The 22503-nt window shown below is 35.4% G+C and overlaps 1 long non-coding RNA gene across 1 annotated transcript; it reads left to right on the forward strand.

Moving 5' to 3' along the window:
- Positions 1-10291: 10291 nt before the first annotated feature.
- On the forward strand, positions 10292-22093 carry LOC128314224 (uncharacterized). The gene is made up of 3 exons (XR_008295715.1): positions 10292-11222; positions 16940-17029; positions 21254-22093. It is a non-coding gene; the product is annotated as an uncharacterized LOC128314224 (long non-coding RNA).
- Positions 22094-22503: the final 410 nt, after the last annotated feature.

Raw genomic sequence — 22503 nt, forward strand, 5'->3', positions numbered from 1 at the left:
GGAAGGAATACTCGGGAAGCAAATTTTCTGTGACAGTTCTGGCGCCCATGCCCAGAGTTGCTCGGTATCCTTCGGCTTCAGTTGTTTTACTTCTGAGGAGAGTGTGTAAAACCTGGCAGCAGGATCAGCGAGGTAAACCACATGTCAGCCTAGCAGACGCAAGACAAACACAGGTTGTGGGAAATAGGGGAGGAAAAAAAAATCAGAGGAAATCTCTGCAAAACCCCTGTTGTGAGCAATTCAGTGGTTTCCCCACATCTGCAAGCAGTTTCCAAAATAGGTGAGAGGACTTCTCCCCCAGACTGGTGATTGGGAGTCTTGCCTTTTCCGACTCAATCTTGAACTGTCACTTTGGCAGTGGCTTGTAAAAAATCTTCTGTTCCCTTTGCATTTTTATTTAACATTTAAATGCCCCCCTTTTCCATCAATATACAGTGTTATCTAGAGGAAAGTATGAAAGTAACCATCCTCCCTCCCACACACATACTTTTGACAGGTAGACCCAGTTAGGTTAGTGGATTTGACCAGGTTTTATGTTTGTTAAAGAAATATTGGAGGCTAAACTCAAAGAAGTATCATCTATTTCCAACTTAAACTAAGACTAAAAGGATGAGAGGACTAGGTAGAACTGATTTGATATTCCTGGCAAAACTGGGGCTTTCTCAGAGGCCGATGCAGTAACAAAGCCTTCTTCTGTAGATCTCAAACTTTTAACCCCAGGTCACAGAACAGAGAGCAGATCTGAAAAGAACATGTTCAATAAGTAGGTAGAGGTATTTGGTTTTGAAATCTCTTGCTGAGTCATTCTCAAATTCTTTTACCCATCCAAAAAAAAAAAAGGTTTGCATAATTAATAATGGTGTTGCTGTAGTGCAGGGCTAAACAAGAATGTATTCTGCCCATCTGAATGCCTAGAAAACGCAACTTTCCTTTAGAGGATCCTTGCTCTTGAAAAGCTGCTAGCATTGTCCCTACCTGCTATCCCCAAACTTTTAAAATGTCCCTTGCTGATGTAAATGACTGCAAACATCTCCTAGACTTTTTAACATAGGTAAATTTGGAAGAGTTTGTACCTGGAGTCTACTTAAACTTCACTTACTTTGCAGGAATAAGTATATTCATTCATTTTCCCTGAAAAAAAAAAAAAGGTAATATATAGGGACATCTGCCTCATCATATAATGATGCCTATTATGGTTTCCATACAAAATTTATCATTGCTCAGTTTCACAATTTTATAAATTTATATTCTAGATTTAGAACCTCAAATCAAAATATAGAAATGTTTCTTTAAGGCTAAAATTACCTGTAGAGAATAGTTATTTACACCACAATATCCTAGGCCTCAACCCTGATTTATTTATAAATATTATTTTAAAATATTTACTGAGTCTAACTCTATAGTAATAAAATACTTACCTTTAAATTTTGTTTCTATAGTTGTTGTGATCACAAACTAAAAGTAGACTTTTTTCCCGGGTGCATTAAAAAAACATGAATTTGCAAGAATTTGAAGAAAACAAAAAGCAAGAATATGCATGTTAGGAAGGAGTTGAATGTTCAGTCAGAATGTAGCCACAAACATGTGCAGGATGTGAATCCAGTCTCCCTTAGGAAGATAAAAAGAGGAGATTGATTCCTTTAGTGAGACATGTGCTGAAGTAACCTTGGCTTCTAGCTGGCACCTGGCCCTGACCGCCATCACCACCTGCAGCAGAACTCCATCAGCCCCCAGCACTCTAGGGAATAAAGTCACCCAAGAGAGCTAAAGCAAGAGATACACTCTATGCCAACTGGTATATCCTGTTGGCTGTCACAGTAATTTAAATAAACTTGCCCTGTGGATAATCTGAATTAGAAATGTCTATTTTCTTGTCTAGTCATTTTGTAAAAAGCTAATTGTGATTGTTGTTGTTAGGAAACCAAGTAATACATGAATATATCCTGCTCATGTCCCTGGTTAAAAAAAAAAAAAAGAAAAACCTTGTTTTGTGAGCATAATTCATTCTGGAAACATGCTTGTAATCCAAAGCACTCGTATATCAATGCAAATTTCAAGAACCATTGACTAAGTTGTGATCATGTGATGTTCCGCATCAGACACTACTTGTATTGCAAGACATCACTCGTTTATCATATCAAAAGTTATTAGAATGTTGGCTCATCTTGCAGAACACTCACACAACAAGTTCCTCAGGATCCAAGGTTTTACTGTAATTTAGATGTGAATGGAATCAAATGCGTTTTCCTCTCTTCCTTAGTCTCACTCCCCTTGTCTGAAGTAAACACTTTAACCTGTTAACCAAATAGTATATATATTGACTGGCTTCTGTGAAATTGTCTTCTCTGAAGGTTAAAAACAGAAAATATTGGCAATTTCATATGGTTCAACCTACTGTTTCAAGGCTTTTAAAAAAAATCCTGCTTTGAATTAATGCTGCTGTTCTTTGGAATTACATTTTAGGCATCTCAGATAAATATATTTCAATGAGGAGATGATTCTCTGGGCCTAAATGACCTCTGACTTTCACATTTTTTTTAAATTTCACATTCTATGGGTATTTTTTTATGTCACATTGTTTCATATGTCACTATTACAGGATGCTCCCAACTCTTGATAATTAGCATGAAACTACATTCAATCAAAATCTGTCTGTATTGCTGTTTCCTAAGTAACAAATATAGTGTCAGAGACAGAATGAAAAAATGAACAGAAGGCAGTATTAGCTTCACAACAAAAGTGTCACAGAAGGTGTTTGTTTGTTTGTTTGTTTGTTTGTTAAGAAAAAGACATACACCTCCCCCAGGAAAAGAAAGAAAAAGGAAGGAAGGAAGGAAGGAAGGAAGGAAGGAAGGAAGGAAGGAAGGAAGGAAGGAAGGAAAGAAAGAGGGAAAGGAAGAAAGAAAAGGAAAGAAAGAAAGGAAGGAAGGAAGGAAGGAGGGAGGGAGGGAGGAAGGAAGAAAGAACCTTTCTCCTTCAAAGGCTTCTGGTCTGACTACTGACTAAGAGTCTGTGGTTATTGGGACTCCTGGGTGGCTCAGTTGGTTAAGCATCTGACTTTCACTCAGGTCATGATCTTAAGATTTCCTGAATTCTAGCCCCACATCAGGTTCTCTGCTGTCAGCGTGCAGCCTGCTTTAGTTCCTCTTTCTCTCTCTCTCTCTGCCCCTCCTCTACTCTCTCCATCTCTTTCTTTCTCTCAAAAATAAATATCAAAAAAAAAAAAAAAAGAAAAAAACCAGTCTGATTATTCCTTGGTACTTACTGGTGTGCTGTACTACCCTCTTCTCTAACATATCCTCAACTGTGGGGAACAGAGATCCCCTTTGTTTTTATGGCTTTTTAACTCTTGTAACTCTCGCTTTCCCCCCATTCTTATGCGATCCTTTACAGCACACATATGCTGTATCTCACCTTCTTTCTCTTAGGATCTCTCTCTGCCCTAAGCAAGTCTACATAGCATCTCCTAATTCTACTTCAGTGTCCCAAGGTGTGGTACTTAAACTACCAATACTGCCTGAGATCATTTTAGGTAACACAGTGATAACCTTCTAAAAAAAACATGAAAAGTTACATACATCTGTATATCCCATATACACATATGTTATAAAAAATTAACTAACAAATTCGCAATTGCATATATTTCTCCTGCTACTTAGATTAAAAAGCAAGTTGGTTGCTTTATGAAATTAAGTAGAAAATAAAGGTAGCACATAAAGGTTAACTGATACTTGATAAACACCGATCTAACTCACTTGCTATGTACCCATAGAGCCCCACACTGTCTGTGGACCACAACCTTTTTGCGGCTTCCACACGCCAAACCTCAGTCTATTCCTTCTCTTACTTATCACTCACTGTCACGTCTAGTAACACAGTGCAAAAAGGCCATGTTTGTACACAGAAGCTGCGTGTATTTACCATTAGCACTTTAGGTTGGGTCGCTTCTTTAAGCATCATTTACTATTTAAGTCTCAAGAAGAGCCACTGATTTGTGTCGGTAACCATGTATTATTGCCTAATGACATCCAGAAATGATTGTATTCTTCATTCAGGCATCAGCTTGCCAAAGGAAAATGGAAGGAATGGAATGGAATAAGAAGAAAATCATCTCATCTCTCACCCGATGGGACTCATAACCGTAGTCCACTAACAGGTATTCAACTATGTGACCTCCAGGCCTACACTGAATCTTCACTGTTTTCCCCTGAACAACTAGCGAGGGAGGTACAAAAATATGGAGCTTGGAAATGATCCCCCAATCAAAATTCCAGTGCTCTGTTTATTAGCTTAGTAGTGGTAACTTTGAATCCACTTTTTTTTTAACCTTGTCTGTCCTCACTTCCTTCATCCATAAAACAGGGATAATCTTAGGGGTAATAATAATATTTAATAGAGTTGTTATAAGGATTAAGTTAGTTAATATATGTGATACGCTTTACAATTCCATATATAGGGCACTTTTGGTATCTGTTTGCTATTATTATCATCCTAAGTGAGTTCTGAAAAGTCAAACTATATCCAGCCCCTCTAAACATATTATTTGAAGAGAGCCTTCTCCTTCACTAAATGGAACTAAGTGGTATAACTCTAAGGTAGAGTGATTTATTCAAGGTGATGCTGGAAAGAGACAACGGACAGATTGGTTAAGGGCATGGGTTTCACTAGCAGAAAACAAAGTTTTAAGTCTGACCTTGTCAATTAGTAGCGGTTTTGCCTCAGGCAAATTACTTCCCTAGCTTCTCTCTCTTGGTTTTTGAAACAAGAATAAAATATCCGATAGTGTTGAAATAAGAAGTAAGATTATGCATGCAGTGTACTTTTGGGTGGGTGTAAGCATATTTTAAAAGGTGGTTATTATTATTAATCGGCATTTTCCTAATGATTTGTGTGAAAATCCTGTACACTGTGAGCTTTTCCACCGTCAGGCAAGAAATTCACTCACACATGCGCGCACACACACACACACACACACACACACACACATACACACACCTGGGTACAAATTAAATAAAGCTAGGACAATTTTATTTGTAAATCCCTCTAATACAGCCTGTATCAGTTTGAAATAAAGATTTAGGTGACATTGGTGGTGTTGCTTATAAATTCCCCAATAATATACATCTGTGACCAGTGTCTAGAATGTAGGTTTCCCAACTTTTGCTATGCAATCTCCTTATCAAATAAAATGTGTACTTCATTTCATTCAACTTTCCTCAAGAAGATTAAAAAATAGTCACTGACATCTTCAATAAAACATACTATATACTTCCAGTGCAATGAGGATAACTTAATTTTAAAAATAAAATAACTAAGTAGTACCAGCTTCTTGTGAGATAGAAATGCCCAAACTACATAAGGGCCATTATCCAAGTCAATCACTTCCTAACATTCTTCTGATCCTATGCTATTATAAAGGGCTAAGATGAATAGATACATAAATAGGGGTGCCTGGGTAGTTCACTCGGTTGAGCATCGGACTCTTGATTTGGCTCAGGTCATGATCTCACGGTTCCGTGAATTTGAGCCCCTGCGTAGGGCTCTGCCTACTGCCAGGGGAGCCTGCTTGGGATTCTCCCCCTCTCCTTCTCTTTCTGTCACTCCCCTGCTCATGCTTTCTCTATTTCTCTCAAAATAAATAAATAAACTTTTCTAAAAATGTAAAAATAAATAGATGAATAAATAAAAATAAGCGATAAGAGAATAAGTATGTCTTTCATAAACACACTACTGTCACCTCATAACTTCTGATCCTCCACTGGCTCCCTAAGCTGTCTGCTCTTTGGGGGCCTGCAATTCTGCTAGTCCTTCCTGCTGACCAGTGATGGGCAGGGAGAAATGCATGTGTGATAGTGGCCAAGAACCTCTGGCCCCAGCTAAAGCCCAGTCTTTCTTCAAGCCTCTGGTGAAGCCTCATTTTGCATTGTATCCGTCCTGACTCCCCAGGTTATATTCTACACGGAAGTGTCCCTACTCTGCCTTCCATTCAAGTCCTGAGAAGTAGACGCCATGTTTTTTCCATGCACATCTTTTCCATGACAAAGGCCCCATATTTTCTGTGCATGAATCCCACCAGATACATATCTCTAACTAACAAAAATAGAATTCAGTTTATTTCAAAAAGCTAAGTAGTATTCTAATATTCCATCACAGGAAATATTTTACACTAGAATAAGCCTGAAAATTAATTTTAAACTCTACCTACTTAACATAAATGCAGTGTTTGGAATCAGAAAATGTCTCTGAATCCTTGCCCTTGGACAAGATGTCTTTGGACGCTTACTCTTTCTCAGCTCAATTTTTCTTACCTTCAAAATAAAATGCTCACTTCATACGGTTATCTTGCAATGCAAACACGTCGGGTACATGAATCATTTAGCATGGAGCCGGGCATTTGACAGCAGCTCAGAGGCTAGGAAGTCCTGGTCTCTTCTCCCGCCCACAAATTACAAACATCCATGAGAGCATCAACAATCAGATCAGAGACTCAGAAAGGAAACTTGTAATAAGCACTTATAGAACAGTAGGGGAAAGCAAGATTTCCCATCACAGGTAAAAAGAGAATCTGAAGGGAGACTGGAGAAGGGGAATGCCTTTCCTCATAACAGGACTCATTTACCTCAGGATTACATCATCCCATTCTGTAGGTACTAGGGACTAAATGTCCAAATAGCAGTGATCCCCATAACTAACTTTATTAATTTACCTTCTGAAAATAAATTTCTGACAGCCTGGACTTATCAAAGCAAGCCTCTTGCAGTAATTAGCAAATAAAAACACAATATGCCAAACTGACTTAGCTGGGAAAAGCTGACATTCTCTACCAGCCTCTAGAATAAGTTGTTGGGTAATTGGTTGGTATATATTTACAACATGTATGACTTCAGGTTTTATGATGCATTGTAAAATCACCAGGTTATTTTATAACTTATTTAACTCTATTCATCATATGCAGCTGCACTTACACACTGGTTTTTCTGTACTTCTAAACTCACCATTATGCTCTGGGCTGGTTTCGGGGCCAGGCCAAATTCACTTGGTAAGCTGCACTGAGCTTTCAGGTGGCAATAATTAATGACCTTGGCCTTCATCTTCAAGCATTATAACTCACTTTGGGTCACTTTTGCAACTCCTAAAGCAGTAATTTTGCACCATAAAACCAAATTCCGATCAATATGAAGCATCTGAGGTGTGTTTATTTATATATGTATTGCTTTTCATCTGCACAGCACTTTAACAACATTAACTAATGGTCCCTAAAATAGGTGAACATGGTGTGCTCAAGGCTAGCAACACCAGCTCTAAAATCCTGAGACGCTGAGGCGGCTCCAACTCGGAGGGGACAATTTCCTTTTATGTGATTTCTCTTCCTCGCTTCCTGGGGAAAGTTTTCATTCAGATTTACTCTATGTCTGACACCCAAAAGAAAAAAAAATCTGTCAACAGAACTGAGCACAACTGAGCCAAGGATACCAATTGTCTGAACAGTGGATTCCGATTGTCTCACAGGTCAGTAGAGCACTAGAATATCCACATTGCTTTTGCCAGGGTACACAGGAGCGCTGGGTTATCAAAAGCTAATTACCCAGACAAGGTTTTGAAAGCACCCCTCATCCTCAATTATCTAGCTATTTCAGAGGACAATGGGTGTGGTGCTTTAATTTTTTGCTAGAGGGAAAGTGCTGACATTTCCGGATAATTTCCTCCGTTTTCTACTTTAGTTAGCATGTATTTGATAGAAGGTTATACCCAGTGCTTTCCAAATTATTACCACTCCTCTAAAAACACCACCATCTGTGAGTTGAGGTCACAGTTCATTTGTAAGGCTGTGCTTAGTATCACACTCCTCACTATTGAGTATTCTGGTTGTCACAGAGATGGACTGGGTTGCTGTCCCTTTTTCTCTCTGTTCTACAGAAGGATTTCAAAAAGTCTGCTCATTCATAATGGCTCCAACATTAACATAAAAAGTAACTAAATCATATTGCTAGAGCAATTTCTAAGCACAGGCTGCCTTTTAAAATAAAATGTTTTAGTAATTTCAAAAAAGGATAACAGAAGATTTAAACATTTCTAGATAACCTGTAGAAATGAATTTGGTTCTCCTTTGTTTTCTTGCCCTATAATAGCAATTGCTACAAGAAATGGAAATTGTCATGTGTTTGGCTTTAAAATCAGTGCAAAGTTTATGACTTACTCTTTTGAAATCATCAGACCACATGCAAAGAACATAAAGCCGTTTGCTCTTAATTACTAGTAAAACAGGAAAGCAATTAGTAGAGCAATTAATTCAATATGTTGTAGGACCTTTTATTAGCCATTTTTATTATAATAACCCAGCACATAAATGCCTCAGTTCTCAGGACCTGTTCCCGAAGAATAAATAATAAATAAACCTATCGTAAACAGGTAGCTCTTCATAAAACAGAGTAAGTGCCGATAAGTGATTTTAACTATACAAAAAATATAATATCAGGAATGACCAATTACTAACTTGTGTTCTTCTTACCTCTCAAAATTAACTTGCTCCTAACTGAATCAATATTTACTGCTTTGATCTCAGTATCTGAGTTATTTTTAATAATTTCCCCAAATAAGAAACATCAAAGGGAACAATGGGATGATAAATTTTAATTTAACTCAATAGAACTTATTTTATTGCAGAATCAGTTGTTTCTTCTCTCACATGTCGAATACTATAGGCTGAAGTGATGACAACTTTTTTGATCTGTAAGATTCCCTGTGGCTTTTGAATTGCCCTCAAAGAGGAGATCTGTTTTTCCCCAATTGTCACATTTTTCCATAAGACTAATCCTTTAACTATGCTGGCTCATTTCAGGGTAAGTTTTCAGAAGGGTTGCTCCATTTAAAAGTTCTCCTGAGGATTTATAATTGGTACTTTTGCACCACAATTGCAAGAGATTTTGTATATTTTAAGCATTATTTTGTTTTGATAATACTCTAGTTACTATGAAGGGCAAAATAAATAAATAAATAAATAAATAAATAAATAAATAAATAAATAAGTATGAGATCCATATCAGAGTTTGAATATTGAAAGGGCTGTTACAATCAAACTTGAAAACGGAAATTACCAGAGGAATATTTGCATGTGAAACTTACCAGATAGAGCGTGTTAAGAAAAGGACAAGGTAGCGTTACCTCCTTTTCTAGCAATATGATTACTAAAATATTTAAAGAAATAATGAGTTTGTAAGAGTTGAATTTATAATACTCATTGGGATACCAATTAAATATGTCTGCCACTTCACAAGACAGAAAATAGACTACTAACCCTAGCCATCAGATAACCTTAACTGTATTGAAGCATTTACTCTGTAGAATGTTATAGCAATCCTTCAGATCCTATTCTTCTGCTAGGTCTTTAAAGGCCACGCGGCGCTGAAGCTCTTAGTTTCAAAGGCAGAAGCGGTGCAGGAGGTGAGCACTAATTAGCCTTAACAGGTTTTAGAGTCCGGTGTTCTAATTGGCTCACTGTCTGAGGCCTTGCCCGGACCATACAAAGAGGATGCTTTGTGCAGACTACCTCTGGCAACTGTGTCCTTGTTTGCTGGTCAGTTTTTTGACATCCTGCGACCTCTAGTGAGAACCAGAAGTTGTCAGCCAACATAAATTTCCTTGCTGGGTCTGAGTCCCTACAGGAACTGCAGAGATAGAAAAGAACTTCGGGAAGGCTCATAGAATACTTTTTTCTTTTTTTTTTTTTTTTTTTTTTTTAGATCACAGCATTAATTCAGGTTTGAGAGAGTGAAAATGTTTAAAAATATGTACCTTTAGACGTTTTTGCTCAGGTTTTCTAGGAATTACATTGCAGTCATTAAATATCTTCTAATACTACACTGTAAAAAATTAAAATGCATGCAAATGAAAGGGAAAATGGTGAAACATCCAATAACAACATAAGCTGGGTATCAAAGGAAAAAATAAAATAATTTAAAGTGGGCAGTCATTTGATATTTGTTTTCCAGCAAATTTTTGCAAATTGTATGTATAAGAGAGTATATAATTATACTGTATTTTAAGTAATCCTATAAAGCATAGTATTAGTCTCTGAAATGAAGATATTAATTAAGTGCATTTCAGTGCAAAACGTAAATGCATAAATAAGTGAATGAGGCATGAGTAAGAATATCATGGCCTTAATTCTCAAAGCACAAAGTGTACCACTTGGCATGCTGCGCATGCTAGAAACTTTAGTTGTGATAGCTAATAACTTTGATAATGATGCATAGTTGTTTGAGGTCAAATGTATTTATTAACAGTATAACATAGGTACATAAAGGCAAATGACACATGATTGCCACCCTGACTGAATGTACAATCTAATAGGATGAACAACAGGTATAACTTGATAGAATGTGATAAGTACCTTATATGATGAACAATGAAAAATCACAGATGTTCTATGAAAAATGATCACTCTCGCTTTAGGAAATAAGGAAAGAATTTTTATACGGTTGTTGGACTTTAATAAGGAATATAAGGGAGAAGGAAAGAGGAACAAACAAGCACCTTTCAGCTTCCTTCGATGCCATATAAATTTCATTCATCTTCTTTGGCCTTATTTTAGCCTTTACTTAATCTCTCAGGCAAAGATGGAAAATATTATTTCTTTGATCTTACCTTGGGTAATACTCTTATATTTCTTCCCAAATTTCACATATATTCTATAACATTCTACATTTTAATCTTTCTGATGTTAATAACAGTAAGCATATTAATGCATTTGTTTATATCAGGACATTTGGTATAACTAATACAATTCAAATGAGCTTTACACTTAAACACTTATATATGGTTTTTCAGTGTTTCAGGGCTATAGTTGCTATAGGAATTATAAAATGTATCCACACTTAGAAAACTGGAACACTCCATACCTCCTTACTGCCATAACATGTAAAGATGTTCCAAGAAGCATGAGTTCAATCTATAATTCTTCTTGAAAAAAGGTAAGGTGTTTGTGTTGTTGTTGTTGTTGTTGTTAATTCATTAATTATTTCTGAGGGAGACACAGAATGCGAGCAGCGGAGGAGCGGAGGGAGAGAGAGACACAGAATCCTAATCAGGCTTCAAGCTGTGAGCTCTCAGCACAGAGTCTGACACAGGACTCGAACTCACGAACCATGAGATCATGAGATCATGAGATCATGAGCCCAAGTCAGACGCTTAACTGACTGAGCCACCCAGGTGCCCCCAATAAGGTAAGTCTTTTGATCAAATAAATATTTTCTTGGAGATACGTTTCATGAATAACATATTTTATATTTTATTTATTTTATAAAATATCTATGTCCCCCAGACTAAATAAATGTATGTAATTTAACTGAATCTCCAACTTTTTTAAGAATGATTTTATTGAGATATAATTGAGATAAAATAAAGCATATATATTTTAAATGTACAATTTGGTAAGTTTTCACATATGCACACACCCATAAGACGTCACTACAATCAGGATAGCAAGTATATGGGTCACCTCCCAAATTTCCCTCATGTCCCTTTGTATTCTTTCATGTCTCATTTTCCTGTGCTCCTCCACCCTGCACTCCCCTTCCGAACAAACTGATCTGCTTTCTGTCACTGTAGGCTTGTCTGCATTTTCTAGAGTTTTCTAGAAATGGAACAATATAGCATAAACTCTTTTTAGGTTGACTTTTTTCACTTAGCGTAATTAGGGAGTCATCTTTGTTGTTGATAATCTCAAACTTTTTTTGACCATCTCTTAAAACTTCTGTTCCAGGGCCGTTTTTTTTGAGAACTATGCCTATAAATATTTAGCACAGCAATATTTTATGTTCACATACACATATAATATGTATAATGTTAAACTGTGGTTACAGAACTCTACATATGTATATATGTACATAGTTATTACAGTAAATGTAATTTTTCTGAGATTTGACTGTGAGAGTGATTCTCATTATGTCCTAAGATCCCATCAGATCAGGGGTGCCCGGATAGCTCAGTGGGTTAAGCATCTGACTTTAGCTCAGGTCATGAGTTTGAGCCCTGCATGGCTCTGTGCTGACAGCTCAGAGCCTGGAGCCTGCTTCAAATTCTGTCTCCCTCTCTCTCTCTCTCTCTCTCTCTCTCTCTCTGCCTCTCTCCCACTTGCGCACTCTCTCTCTCCTTCCCTCTATTTCTCTCAGAAATAAATAAACATTAAAAAAATAATATTTCATCGGATAAAATCTACCCATATAATGACAAAATATTTTCCTATATAGTCAATTAATAGGGCATACAATTAATTGATTAGATTTGGCCATATAACTTTTTCTCTGATTATCTTTTCTTTCTCTCTTTCTTCCTTCTAGGTAGGAAATTTAGTCTAAATATTCCTAGAACTATTTTTATAAATCTAGCTTCCTAAAATTCTTATAGATTGTTTTTTAATTGAAGAATAATTGGCTCACAATGTTATATCAGTTTCAGGTGTATAACAGTGATTTGACAAGCCTGTGTCTTATAAATTGGTTTTTACACTAAAGAATATTCTAAGAAAAAATAGGGATTTATGTGACTTTTTTTCTTCCATCGTATTGGACAATACTGGGCTGGTTTAAAATTTTGTATTAGTAATTTTGAAAGTGTAATTTCAATTAATCAACAGATATAATTCAACCAGATATGTGGAATTAGGTGACATATAGTCAAAAGTTTATATTGATTTTTAAAACATCAGCTACTTGAATCTTTGATACTTTGTGAGCATGGATCATCAGAATGATAGCAATTGAAACAATCACAGATGATGCCCATTTCTAGCATAACTGAACATTTTATTACCTTGAAGTTTCACCTGAGTGAGAGGTAGCCAATAAAAATCTTAGCTGTAGTCATTTTCTTTGCGTTTAGTCTGAATTTTCTCTTTAAGTTTCTCACTGAGGATCTGAACTGAATGCCTGTATCTTTCGTTGTTACAAGTTCTTTGTAAGGTATGTGTGTGTTAGCACTTTAGAAAGGACTTGACATTGCAACCAGCCATTGGGAGCAACATTGCTTAACTTTGTCTCCATATATACAAGGATATGGATAAAGGCATTTCTTCTACCTAATGAGTGGAGGGGAACTGGCCAACCATATCCAGATTGCTGTCCTGGTCCTCACTTGGCCATCATCTTATACCCACCATAAACAGACTTGATAACTCAGAAGCTATCTAATTACTCAGAGAGAAATTAGTAGCAAGTTTAATGATATTCAAAGATTATATGGTAGAATTTGTTGTAAGTATGGGTGTTGTTTTATTGCTCTCAAACGAACCTGACACACAAAGTAAACCAACAAAAGAAATAAATTCAATTTTATTTTATTTCCAATTCACCCATCATTCTGTTATATACTCTAGGGAATCAAACACAAAAGACATCATTTCTTACCTGAAGAAAAGTACGCTTTTACTACGTGCAAATAGTGACCCAGGAGCTGATTATTTGGCTGCCATGGAAATTCAAAGTGGGCACATCATCATAAAATGATGACTAAAGAAATAACTGTGAACACAAGAAGTCTTGTGAACAGCGTACAATATTTTCTATTTCTGTTTTATTCATCCTTTCACAAACATGATGCTGGGTAGAATAGGCTCTGACTTCTTTAGTAATTAAAAAACTGTGAGTAAACATTCATTTATAATTCATCAGTTACATGCTAGATACCTGTCTCTCTTCTTGAGTAATTTTATCAATTCTTTTGTTGGTTACCTGAATTGAAAAGTGCACTCAACTTAACAATGCCAGTAAGTTAGAGAAAGATTTTTCTTTTCTTTTCTTTTCTTTTCTTTTCTCTTTTCTTTTCTTTTCTTTTCTTTTCTTTTCTTTTCTTTCTTTTCTTTTCTTTTCTTTTCTTTTCTTTTCTTTTCTTTCTTAAAGTTAGTTTATTTATATTGAGAGAGAGAGAGAGCATGCATGCATACACACAGGGAAGAGGTTGAGAGAGAGGGAGAGAGAGAGAGTCTTAAGCAGGCTCTGTGCTCTCAGCACAGAGCCTGATGTGGGACTCAATCCCATGAACCAAATCATGAGATCATGATCTGAACTGAAAACAAGAGTTGAAGGCTTAACCAACTGAACCCCCCAGGCGCCCCTGATTTTGCTTCTTTTAAACTGTTGCAAGAGTGACTTTTCCATCAGTGGAAGTTCCTTTGTAAAACGATAATATTCTATCTTCTGAGATGCTTGGTTCTTTCATGGATATTGAAGTTTTTACTATATCTTCAATCAAATTTGATCATTTCATTTTTTTTTAAAGTTGTAGTCTCCATTTCATTTGTTTAGTCAAGATTTTCAACACTACAATGTCAAACATTGATGCAAATACTGTCTTGTATTATATTTAGTTTTGTTATTGAATAACTCATGCTCTTTTCATTTCCAATTGTATGCATTTCCAATTTAGCTTTTACTTATTTATTAGGCTAGTCAAGAAGATTTTCTTTTTTTAGCTAATTTATCTTTTTCTTTATTAGTTATTTCTTCATTTTATGTGCATTTTATTAAAGTTTTTTTTAATTATTTTAAAATCCTCAGTGCATTTTTATCCTTTTAAACATGAAAATATCTATGATAATGTCATATAATAAACCCTTGGATTTCAGTTGTAGGGGCAAAAAACATTCTATTTTATACAGAAATAAATTTGGTGGAATTGTGTGCTTAGAGAGATGTTAGAAGGCCTGAAAAAGCAAGCTTGATTCTAATCCAGCAGGAATGACCCCAGAAAAAGACAACAGAACTAGCCTGCCAAGGGAGATACCACATTTGATACAGTCAGAAAAGAAGGAATCAGAAAGCCTTTGCTAGAGATGTTGACTTCAAGAACACATTCCTCAGCTTTGTTACAGAAATTAAAAAGTTATTGTCACTACCTATTTCTGAAGCAACACTGAAACTCTACTGTCGAATACCCAACTTGTCTACCTCAGTGCCTACTAAAAGCAGGAAAGGGCTCCTCTCATTGTCATCTTTTAGAATACTGCTACCCACCATGGTAGCCAATAGCCAACTATGGCTCCTGAGCATTCGACATAGTCCAAATGGAAATGTGTTCTAAGCTTAATACACATATCAGATGTCAAAGATTAAAGGGGAAAACTGGAATGTAAAATATCACAATACTTAATTATTGATTACATGTTATAATGATAATATTTTGAATATATTGGATAAAACAAAATGCATTATTAAAAAGTTTCATTGTTTTCTTTTTACTTTTCGTAATGGAGTTGCTAGAAGATTAAAAATTTTGTAAGTGGCTCACATTAAATTTCTGTTGGACAGTGGTATTCTAGAACTCATGAGAGTGTACCTTTTAGAAGAGCCAATTTCACATCCAAAACTTTAGTTGCAAGGAAGTGAAGTAAAAGTAGGGTTTAGCTCTGTAGTGCCTGTCATTCAGAGAGCCCTCCTAATTGAAAGCTGAAAGAATACTGAGCAAGTGAAGTCACTGTATGTTCCATATGATGTATTTTTTAGTAAGAAGCTCAGACACTATCTCCTAAGGTTTATTCTTCACTTTGTAATGACTTTTGATAGTATGTGGTTTTATCCTAATTTTATTATATTTCACTCATGAATTATTTAGATTTATTTTTTAATTTCAAAGCAACTGAGTTTTTGTTTTCTCTTTTTATCAATTTAATACTAATTTTAATTTCCTTTTATTTATTGTTATCAAAGAAGGTGATGTTGCATATTTTTTTGCTGTTTGAAATGTATTAAGATTTTGTGTGGCCAAAATATAGCCAGCATTGCTAAAGCCCACATAGGCATGGAAAAGGAACAGGTTGTCTCTGCTTTAAAATAGGAAGCTAAGTTTGTATGTGTTAATGTCTTCATATAAATGAAGACTGTCACTACCTTTGCTTTTTTGTTTGTTTGTTTGTCTTTGTTGTTGTTGCATTGTGTTTTGTTTTGGGTCAGACAGATCTGCCAAAATAGGGATGTTTAAAGTTTGCAACTTGCTACAAATAACTTAAAATTAGGAGATGAAGTAAGACTTTTAACAAATCAGCAAAATATAGACTGGCATGGGATAAGTGTAATCTACAACATAAACATAGGGTTGTCTGGCTGGCTCAGTTACTAGAGCGTGTGACTCTTGATCTCAAGGTTGTGAGTTTGAGCCCCACTCTGGCTGTAGAGATTACTTTAAAATAAAAAGGGTAAATATGAGAACCACAAAAAGTTCAGTGTGATGAAACATTTTGTCTGTGGGGATTGGAAGAAGACACCATACAGGATAACACATTTTATGTGATTTTTTATTTTTTTTTAATTTTTTTCAACGTTTTTTATTTATTTTTGGGACAGAGAGAGACAGAACATGAACGGGGGAGGGGCAGAGAGAGAGGGAGACACAGAATCGGAAACAGGCTCCAGGCTCTGAGCCATCAGCCCAGAGCCCGATGTGGGGCTCGAACCCACGGACCGTGAGATCGTGACCTGGCTGAAGTCCGACGCTTAACCGACTGCGCCACCCAGGCGCCCCTTTATGTGATTTTTTAAACGTGAAGAGTTACAGAAGAGGGAAAGAGGTTATAGCCCATGGGAACAAATAATCAAGGTGGGTCTTGTGACAAAAAAAAATGGTTGCTAAAGCTAATGATACAGATTGCCTGGAATGTGAGTTACATATTGGGAAGAAGAGTTACATACTGATGAGCCATTCACGATTTTGAGAAAGAGAGAAATATAATAGAGTTGATGGTTTTGGAAGATTAATCTGGTGTCATTTCCAGGAATTATTCAAAAGCAAAAAGGTGTGGAGGAATATATTGCCACAATTCATGTCACAGTCATGACAGCGAAACTGTCAGTTCATTCAATGGAGTATTAAGTACTCCATTAAAAAAATGAATTGCTATGAAGAAGTCATTCATAGAATTTGATAAACTCGGTTAACTTTTGTTTTCCAGTGGAAAGGATAGCAAGGGAAAAAGAATAGTCAACAACTACACAGAGTCCTAACCAGAATGACCAGAGATGCTAAAAACAGAAATGAAAAGGTCAGTAAAATATGTTCACCTCCCTATTTATATCTCCTCTTTGCTCAAGTCTCATATATTGAATTGCCAATCTCTATTTGCATATTCCTTACACATCTCAAAGTTAGCATGTTCAAACTAAGTTCTTAAATCCAAACAGGTCTTCTCCACCCTGACTGAACCCCATATTGTAGCCATATTGCTTATCTCAATAAATTTTCTGCATGCATATTAAAATTTCTTTGAAAATATTTTGTTATTAGCTACATAATAGTCTACCTTATAGAAGCAACAAAGTCACTTTCACCATATCTCAATTGTTGGACTTTTAGACTTATTCCCAATTTGTAGTGCTTCAATGAGTATTCTCACATATACTTAGATCTTAAACCACTTTCATTATTTACTTAGACTATATTTTTTCAGGATAATTCAATAGAAGAAAAGCATATAGTGAAAATACTGTCAAAAATCATGATCTATATTTAAGCCCATTTTATATATTACCTTTTTAGAAGGTTTTACCGTGTTAATGTCCTATCAGCAGCATATGAGAATGTGTATTCTCACCATATTCCTACCCAATAAAGAATATAATCTACTTTAAATCTTTGACAATTTTAAAGTGCAAAGAAGTATTATCACATTAACTAGAATTTATTTGATTAAATAATAGTGGTGTTGAACAATTTTTCTTATATTTATTAAACACTTCTATTAGTTTTTCATGGAATAACCTTTTATAATCCTTGCCTAGTTTTCAATTAGACTTTTTTTATTTTCTTCACATGTGTTTTTTGTAATCACTGTAATTATTTTCCCCAAGTTTGTTATTTTTTTTAATTAATGTGACATAATGTGACATATTAGTGGCACAGAAATTTCCACTTATGATGGTCTTAATTCAGTCACTCTTTATTTTACTTTATGATCTCTCTATTCATATCTACAGTTTAGATAATAAATTCAATTTACCATCTGTACTTTTTATTTATATTTCTGCTAGCTTAATAAACTGGGAAATAAATTTCCTAACACTATTTTACTGACTAATTCTTCCTTTTGCAATAATTTGTGATACCAGAATCTATTTATAAACTATGGACTTTGTCCTTTCCAAGTGTCCATCTAAATAATGCTGGATCTACATTGTTCTAATTATTTGGATTTGTATTATATGCACACAATATGACATATAATATATATTATGCAATATACATTTTATAGGCATATAGTTATTTGGCAACACTATTCTCTTATTAGTCTTCTTGTTCAAAAAGCTCTTAGCTAATTCGACCCATAAGCCTCTGTGAGAGTTAATTTTATTGACTGGGCCACAGGGTGCCCAGATATTTGATTAAACATTATTTGGCATGAGTCTGAGAGGCTACTTCTGAATCAAATTAACATTTGAATTGGTAGACTAAGTAAAGTAGATGGCCCTCCCCCATGCCAGTGAGCCTAGGCTTGGTTTTTCTAGAAAACTCTGACTTCTACAACTTCTAACGAGTTTAAACAAATAAAAGTCCAATGAAGACTTGTTAGGATTTTTTTTTTTGAAATCATATAAAATCTACAAATTAAGAGATAATTGACATCTCTATACTAATCTATATTTTTATTCAGAAACATCTTTCTTTTTCATTTAAGTCAAGTTTATTGTCTCTATAAAATTTTGTACTTGTTCTTGATAAAGCTACTGCGCTTTCATTAGTAAAGTCATTCTTAGGTATTTTTAATTGCAAATAAATGGGATGTTTTCTATGAGAATAGCTCATGAGATATTGAGCTCAGTTGGTACCAGTAGACTCTGATTGTTCATCATTGTGGGATCCTGATTTCTTCCCATGACAACTAGGCACTCAAATATTTGTTTAATAAAGGATATGGTTTTTGCCTTCCTTTAGCTAATGCTCCTTAAAGAGGGTAGTGAGTTTTACTTATATAAAAAATATTCTTTGGTCCAAGTTCACGTCATGGTTTAATTTTGGGAGAATAGTTCTTCTAAATCATGGGAGTTGAAGAGCCAATAAAGAAACTACTGGACAAAGGCAGTCTGTTTCTCTCTGGCCTCCAGTAATACATTTGGGAACTCGTTATCTTAGCTCTCTCAGAAAGATAGCTCTCCTACCTCACTAGAAATACTACACAAATATAGGAGGAAAAAGAATAAGCTTGTTAGTTTGTTATTGTCAGCATGTTTCACATATGTCATCAGTTAGCACCAGCAGATGAATCCACAGCAGTGAGGCTGGTAAGATCGGTTCCACCCTTGACTATTAAAATAATCAAATCATTTTGATTTGCCACTCACATTAATACTGTTGCAACAGTGAAATTTATTGAAAGGACAGTAAAAGATCCTTTTTATTAGAAATTAAAAATCCTTTCTAAAAGCAGCACATCAAATTTAAGCTGTCTTTTTTTTTGTACATCAAGATAGGTGGAATTTAAAGTATTAATACCAATCAATAAGGTATATACCAATTAAAGTTGGATATTTGCATACATTCTCTATAGGTGTCAGCATTGCTTTATAATAGTTCTGTGTACAGGACTGTTCCTCATGTCATAGGATGTAACTTTTATGTTTAATTTTGGAAGAGCCCATTTAAGACTTTAAGACATCTCTTGGACTATTTATTTTTTTAACGTAACAAGTTGTGACCAAATGATTAAATTCCTGTTGGTTAAAAAAAAAAAAAACAAAAAAAGCCTATATTTATGTTTCTACTTTAGGCATGAATAAGCACTTCCAAGGTTTTGCATGGCATTCTCTGGGTTGAAAAATAAGATGCTTTGAAATATATGCTATAACATTCTTAGAGCCTAATTCTATTTGGCATATTTTAGAAATGATATTCCATTATTTGTAGTTGAGAAAACAGTTAACAGCATTCTATGGTTTGATTCAAACCACAGATACCCTACCATTGCATCACCGTGTGCATTCCATTGTTCTTAAGATTCCCGGAGAAAAAGGCCTAGATTAAGCCTACGTGCAAGATGTATGCCATAGTAAAAACATGTAACCAGTTTTATGATGGGTATTGTAAAAATAGCTACAACTAAAAAAGAAAAAAATACATAAAATTGCATAGCAGAAGATAGTTTGAAGTAATTATGTTCTGATTTTTTTTTTTTTTTACTGGATTGAGTTATTAGAGAGCACTTATTTAAAAAGGAGAGATGGTATAAATTTTATGATCATACCAAGAGGGTATCTATTCTTGGGGTGATTTCTCATTCCCTATGGTTTTAGTAGAGATTTTTTTATTAATACTTACTATGTTCAAGGCTCTGAAGATTCAGTGATTACTGAGACCCTAAAGTTGTGGAATCTGACTTAATAAATGCTTTATGAATCTGACTTTGCACCCACAGACAGACCTGCTATGACAGCCTCCACCAGTAGGTACTGATTTAGCGCTGACACAGTTCTCATTCTCCACAGCACTGTGGATAATAGGAGCATGTTCAACTTATTATGGACATGAGAACACTTACAAGAGACCCAGATCACTTGAATTATGTTCAAGTTTGTCATTACAAAATCACGATTACAAGTGTTTATGGTAATAAATGACTATATACTAGAAATTGTAAATGACTCTTGTAACTGTAAATGTTACAGAGAAAAATCAGAGTCAGAAAATGTATAGCCAGGTGTAACTATTCAGTGTGGAAGTCACTCCAAGCAAGATAAAGAGACTTAAAATTCTTTTTGTTTGATCAGTTGCTTTAAATGGTACTCTAGTAACTAGTAATCAGCTTCCTTCTTTTATATGTGATGGTGTGATAATATGTTAGTAAATACTATCCATTTTTTCTTCAGTAAATGATGCCAAAATAATTTTATAATCTATTTTGCAGCTTCTTTTTAGGTAGACATTCTTTGAAACATCTGAAATAGGGTAGTTCAGGTGTGAAAAAAATCAAGCGCAGTTTCTCTTTAAATACCACACAACATATGGAATCTCACTTGTAGCTGGCAGCGATTTGGGAGGAAAAAAACAAATCAGAAATTTCCTCCGTATCTCTCCAGAAATTGAATCCTTATGAACCAACTCTGATTATTTTCTCATGTAAAAGTGAAATAAAAATGCAGCTGAAGCACACTACTTAGAGAATATGCCACTCTGCGCAACTGATTGTCAACATGAAGATACGTAGACGGAAACTGTTAGAAAGGCACACTCCTTACAGGTCAAATTCTTTTTTTTTTTTTTTTTTTTTTTTTTTTAGGTGCGGCCAGACGGATGAGTCCCTTTTAATTGCTCTGAGGAATTAACTTTGGAAATAACCTTCCCCCTCCCTGCCCCTCCTCCCCGCCCACGCTCCTCCTCCAAGGCGTGTCCCATCCAGTTTGGGCAGGAAGCCGCTTTCTCTGGAACAGTCCAAGCTGGGATGGTGTGGAGAGCCACTCCCTGAGGGCGGGAGGACCACAGCACCCGCGGCCAGGGCCTGAGGACAGAGCCTCTGAGGATGAGGACGAGGAAGTTGATGCGCTTGGCCGCACAGCCCCTGCATCCCATGGTTCTGCAGCGGAGGAGGGGAGGGGACTGTTCAAACCAAAAATTCTCCTACCAAGATTCATTTAAATACAGTTAACTTTTGACACATTTCAATGAAAGCCATTCTATGATAAATTCTTGGTAAGACATAAATTCTTACAACGACAAGAGGATAATTTTCTGAAGATTAATGGCCAAATGACAGCAAAATGGTTTCTGTGGTTTGAGTCACTAGGACAGAAGTATCTAGTGTCAGAGCTGGAAAGGAACCATTGTACACTTTAATTCAGTACTTTCATTTTTACACGTTAAGAAAACTGAAGTCTAGAGAGGCTTAACCATGAACCTGCAGTTGCTCAGGACCAATTCCACCAAGGCAGGTCTCCTCCATGTGATGTCAGTATTCTTTTCATTCATCGGTGAACTGTACAGATGGATTTTGGATTTGGAATATCCTAAATAGATTGTGCCACTACATATAACTGGTTCAGCTTTTTAAGTTCACTTATTCAATTAAAACTTAAAATAAATGTGTGTATTTACTAGTTGTCCCACATCAAATAAAGTTAACTTTGGGAAAATTTTACATTTTAGTGAAATATAACATTTTTACATAAAAGCAGCCTTAAAAATTAAGTTGGGCAATTGGGGGAAATTGCTAAATTTAGCCCAATCTTTTGTGTTTATGTATATCGTAATACTATTTCAAATAAAGATTTACTTTTTCTTAAAGAATTTCTCAGTATTTTTAGTTGTAATTACTTCAGTCTTTGGGCTAGGTGTTAATTATAAACATCCTTCCACAAAATAGAAACATAATGGAATTTCTGAGAGAGGATCATATATTTTACAGGAATTTCCACACTGTTCTGCTGGTGCTTAAAAACCACATCCTAGGAATATTTCACTGATACTCACCTATATTTAGACCAAAGTTTTATATCATATTTGCAATGCATACACAAGACTTCACTCTGATAT

Source organism: Acinonyx jubatus, chromosome B1 (genome assembly GCF_027475565.1).
Source record: "Acinonyx jubatus isolate Ajub_Pintada_27869175 chromosome B1, VMU_Ajub_asm_v1.0, whole genome shotgun sequence".
Classification (NCBI taxonomy): domain Eukaryota; kingdom Metazoa; phylum Chordata; class Mammalia; order Carnivora; family Felidae; genus Acinonyx; species Acinonyx jubatus.